Here is a 6,000-nt window from a genome sequence, read left to right on the forward strand (position 1 = left end):
AGTGGTAGAGCTGGATCATATGGTGGATCTATTCCCAGTTTTCTAAGGAATCTCTACACTGCTCTCCATAGCGGCTAAACTAGTTTGCACTCCCACCAACAGTGTAAAAGAGTTCCTCTTTCCCCACATCCTCACCAGCATTTGTTGTTATTTTATTCCTTTATGCCACTCTGATTAGGATTGGATGAAATCTCAGCATCGTTTTGATTTGCATCTTCGTGATGGCTGATGATGTAGACCATCTTTTTATGTATCTAGTGGCCATTGGTATCTCTTTTTGTGAAGTGGCTATCCAGTTTAGTTGCCTGTTTATTGATTGGGTTATTTGTTTTGTTAGTGTAGAGTCTTTTGAGCTCTTTGTATATTCTGGATATTAGCCTCTATCAGAGTGGTGCCTGGTAAAGATCTTCTCTCATTCTGTAGGGTTCCTCTTTAAATTATTGATGGTTTGCTTTGATGAGAAGAAACTTTTTAGTTTGATGCTATCACCCTTGTTACTTGTTGCTTTAATTTCCTGTGCTTTGGAGGTCTTGTTGAGAAATTTACTGCCTGTGTCTATATGTTGGAGTGTTGAGCCTATGGCCTTTTCTAATAACATGATAGTCTCTGGTCTAATTTTGGAGTCTTTGATCCATCTAACATTGATTCCTGTGCATAATGATGGTAAGGATTAAGTTCCATCTTTCTGCAAATGGATAGCCAGTTCTCCCAGCATCATTTGTTGAAAAGGTTGTCTTTTTTTCAGCATATGTGTTTGCCCCCTTTGTCAATTGACTATAGGTGTGTGGGTTTATTTCTGTATCATCTATTCTGTTCCATTGGTCAGTATGCCTGTTGTTGTACCAATACCATGCTGTTTTTACTACTATTTACTCTATAGTATAATGTGTTGTTTTTTTAATTGGTGCATTGTAGTCATATATCACATTGGAGTACAAGACTTGAGAGGATATACACACATCATCCAATTACCCTCATCCAGCCCCCATCCCATTCCCTCCCCCTCCCTCAATCCCTTGCTTGTTTGGTGATTAACTTTGATAAATTTGTTTGTATACCTCCTGAGTTTTAAAGAAGTGCCATCCTTCCCTATTCCATACCCTCGGATTGGTCACCTTAGTTGTTTCACTATAGGGGCCTTTCTATAGCTCGACCTCTTCCTGTTGCCCCTTTCCTCCTGATTAGGGGAAGCATCTGATTTTTATTTTCTGCGATATTTCTCTGTGCATGCCGCGTTGCAAGTACCGATCCCACTCTTGACGGCCCCAGTAGTGGCCTGGCTACCCGGTGGACTGATCCAGATCTCACTGGCTCAAGCAGCGGCCTTGCCTCATGGGAGGCCCCGATTCTGGTCTCACTGGCCCTGACACCAGCCTAATCCCTCGGCAGGCTGCGATCCCGGCCTCGGAGGTCCCAGCTCCGGCCTTGCCTCATGGTGAGCTCTGATGTCAGCCGCTGGTCCCGGCACCGGCCTAACCACTCAGCAGGCTCCGATCCCAGCCTTGGAGGCCCCAGTAGCAGCCTTACCTCACGGCAGGCTCCGATGCCAGCCATTGGCCCCGGCACCGGCCTAACCCCTCGGCTGGCTCTTATCCTGGACTCAGAGGCCCCAGCACCAGCCTTGCCTCAAGGCAAACTCCGATGCTGGCCTCGCTGGTCCCACCACTGGCCTAACCCCTTGGCAGGCTCCGATCTCAGCCTTGGAGGCCCCAGTAGTAGCCTTGCCTCACAGCAGGCTCCGATGTCGGCCATTGGCCCTGGCACCGGCCTAACCCCTCAGCAGGCTCCAATCCTGGCCTGGAAGGCCCCAGCACCAGCCTTGCCTCACAGCAGGCTCCGACCTTGGTCTCACTGGCCCCAGCACCGGCCTAACCCCTCGGCAGGCTCCGATCCCGGCCTCAGAGGCTCCAGCACCGACCTTGCCTGATGGCAGGCTCCAATCCCAGCTTTGCTGTGTCCATCATCGGCCTCACCCCTTGGCAGGCTCCAATCCGAGCACCCTCTTCGCCCAACCAATTGTCCCACGTTCTCAAGGGTGCGTGGTGGTAACATTATGCCTCTGGGGTTATTATTTCAAAGTTTCCATGTGTAATACATCAGATCTCTGCCTCCCCTGAGTACTGGCCACTGCCATTGCCACTGCCTCCACCATTTCAAATCCTTCCCAAGCTCTTTTTCCACTCTGAATGTTGTCTAGTCTTCCTAAGCATGCATGATGGTAGCATTCGACATTTGGTGTAATTTCTCCAAAAAAATAAGGTTGGTAGGATCCGATTTCTGCTTCTCTTGAATACAAGTCTCCATCACCATCGCGGAGACCGCTTTCAACACCACTTTTCTCCTTCGTCTCTGCTAAACTCTCTCCTTACAGGTGATGTCCAAGAATCTTAACAATATACAGAAACAGCAGTCTTCCTTCATGGGGAATTTTTCTATAAGTTCCAGTGTATTTGGATAAGTTTTGTCTGCATCTCCAGTGTCCTGGCATCTAACACGGCTTTCTTAACTCCTCTAATATATTTCCCTTTTCATTTTCTTTTCCTTTTTTTTTTTTTTAATACAAGAAGACAGTATATGTGGTTTAAGGAGGTAGTGGGATCAGGCACTCAGTAGCACTGTGACACGGTCGGTTTCCCCATGGGTCCAGCGTGCTCTGCACTACTCCACCTGGGGCCCAGAGTCCCGCGACCTGGGCCCCAGCTGGCATGCCTCGTATGACCCCCACCTGGGACCCAGGGTACTGGGCCCGGTTTCTCCAGGGGTCTGGTGTGCTACGCGCAGTCTGGCCCGGGGCCCAGAGTCCTGCAACCTGGGCCCCGGCTGACATGCCCCGCGCGACCCCCGCCCGAGACCCAGGGTACTGGGCCTGGTTTCTCCAGGGGTCTGGCATGCTATGCACGGTCTGGCCCAGGGCCCAGAGTCCCGCGACCCGGGCCCCAGCTGGCGTGCCCCCTCTGTAGTATAATTTGAAGTCCAGTAATGTGATGCCTCCTGCATGGTTCTTATCACTGAAATTGTTTTGGCTATTCTCGGACTTTTCTTTCTCCATATAAAATTTATTACTGACTTTTATAGGTCTATGAAGAATTTCATTGGTATTTTAATGGGAACTGCATTGAATCTATAGATCACTTTTGGCAGAATGGTCATTTTGATGATATTTATCCTGCCTATCCCTATGAATAGGAGATCTTTCCATCTTCCAAGGTCTTCAATTTCTCTCTTTAATGTTTTATAGTTTTCTTTGTAGAGGTCTTTTATATCTTTTGTTAGGTTTATTCCTAGGTATTTTATTGTTTTTGAGGTTATAGTGAATGGAATTGTTTTCTTTAATTCTTTTATTGTGGATTCATTTTTGCCATACAGATATGCAACTGACTTCTTTAGGTTGATTTAGTATCCTGCAACTTTGCTGAATTGGTTAATCAGCTTTAGAAGTCTTTTTGTTGAGTTATTTGGGTCTTCTAGACAAAGGATCATGTCATATGCAAATAAGGTTAGTTTTAATTGTTCTCTTTCTATTTGAAATCCTTTGATTTCCTAATTTTGTCTTATTGCTGTGGCAAGAGTCTCAAAGTCTATATTGAAAAGGAGTGGTGATAGTAGGCATCCTTGTCTTATTCCTGATTTTAGAGGAAATTCTTGCAGGTTTTCTCCATTCAATATGATGTTGGCTTTGGGTTTATTGTATATTGCCTTAATGATGTTGAAATACTTTCCTTCTATTCCAATATTCTGCAGTGTTTTAACATAAATGCATGTTGTATTTTTTCAAATGTTTTTTCAGCATCCATTTATATGATCATGTGTTTTTTTGTTCTATGTTCTATTTATGTGGTGAATAACATGTATTGATCCATGTATGTTGAACCAGCCTTCCTTTTCTGGGATGAAACTGACTCAATCATTGTGTAAAATTCTCTTGACATGTTTTTGAATGTTAATAGCTAGTATTTTGTTTATAAGTTTTGCATCTATGTTCATCAAGGATATTGGTCTGTAATTTTCCTTTCTTGAGGTATCTTTATTTGCTTTGGGGATTAATGTGATACTGGCCTCTTAGAAGGAATTGGGGTGAATTCCATCTCTTTCAATTTCCCAAAACAAGTTGTAAAGTATTAGTTTTTTACTAAAAGTTTTATAGAATTCACCTGAAAACCATCAGGGCCTGGACTTTTCTTTGATGTCTGAATTTTTATTGCTGTTTCTATTTATTTGCTTGCTATTCATTGGTTTAGGCTAGCTATGTCCTCTTGGTTCAGTTTAGGTTGGTTATATGTGCTTAGAAATCTATTGATTTCTTCCATGTTTTCCAGTCTATTTGATTATAAATTTTCAAAATGGTTTCTGATAATCCTTTGAATTTCCACACTCTCTGTGGTGGTGTCTCCTTTTTTCATTTCTAATTTTAATAATTTTAAATTATTCTTTCTTTCTTTTGGTTATGTTGTCCAGGGGTTTGTTAATCCTATTAGTCTTTTCAAAGAACCATCCTTTTGTTAATTTGTTGAATTCCTTTTTTCTTCTTTATTTATTTCTGCTCTGATTTTAATAATCTCCTGCCTTTTGCTGGCTTTGAGATTAGACTGTTGCAGTATTTCTAGGTCCTTGGGGTGTGTCATTAGGTTCTTTATTTGGTGACTCTCTGTCCTTCTTATTTGGACACTCAGTGATATATACTTTTCTCTTAACACTGCCTTCAAAGTGTTCCATAGAATTTTGGTAAGTTGTTTCTCTATTTTCATTCATTTCTAGAAATTTCTTTATTTCTCCCCTAATTTCAGATCTTACCCACTTGTTGATCAATAGTGTATCATTCAATCTTCATCTATTTAAGAAGTTTCTTTTGAGTTCCCTACTGTTGATATCTACTTTCATTCCATTATGATCTGAAAAGATGCTGGGAATTATATTACATCTTTTGAATTTGTTGTTGCTTGCTTTGTGTCCCAGGATGTGATCTATTTTGGAGGTTTTATGGGCTGTTGAGAAGAATGTGTATACTGTTGTTCCTGGTTGAAATAGTCTCTATATGTCTATTAGGGCCATTTGGTTCATAATTTTCTTTAGTTCTGAAGAGTCTTTATACTTTATACTTTTTTTTTGCCTTAAAGATTGATCCAATGGTGTGAGGTGTGTTGAAGTTTCCCAATATTATTTTATTTGGGTCTATTTGAGACCTGTGTGTCCAGGAGGCTTTGTTTTACACTGTGGTTGCACCCACATTTGGGGCATAAACATTCACTATCATTTTGGTGGATTTCTCCTTTATTAGAAGGAAGTTCCCTGCTTTGTGTCTTCTGATGTGTTTTCCTTAAAGTCTTTTTGTTGGATATCAGTGTTGCTACCCCCGGTTATTTTTGGTCTCCAATGGCATGATATATCTTTTTTATCCTTTCACTTTTAAACTGTGAATGTCTTTGGCTATAAGGTGAGTTTCTTGTAAACAGTATATATTTTTATTATGTTTTTAAATCCACATTGCTAGTCTATATCTTTTGATTTGGGAGTTAAGTCCTTTGACATTCAATTATCATTGAAATATGATTTTTGTTTCTTGTCATTTTGTATTCTAACTTGTGTTTGGTATAATATTATTTCTTCTTTCTTAGAGTCCCTTCTGGTCAACTTCATCTATTTTCTGGTTCTGTAACTTGCTTCTTTTTTCTTCTTTATTGTTTACTTCTTTAAGTATTTTCTCTAGTTCTGGCTTTGAATTCATGAATTTTTTGAGATTCTGCTTATCTAAAACACTTTTGTTTCTTCATCAATTTTTAATGATAATTTTGCTGGATATAGCAGTTTTGTTTTAAAGATGTTTTCTTCCATGGTCTGGATCACATCATACTAGTCTCTTCTGGCATTTATGACTTAGGTTGTATAGTCTGGGGTAATTTTTATTGTTTTGCCCCTAAATGTTACTCATTCTTTTGTTCTTACTGCTTTTAAGATTTTTTTCTTGGCTTCTATGTTGGTAATTTTAATTATTACATGGAGTGG

This window comes from Muscardinus avellanarius (genome assembly GCF_963383645.1).
Source record: "Muscardinus avellanarius genome assembly, chromosome: 2".
Lineage (NCBI taxonomy): Eukaryota > Metazoa > Chordata > Mammalia > Rodentia > Gliridae > Muscardinus > Muscardinus avellanarius.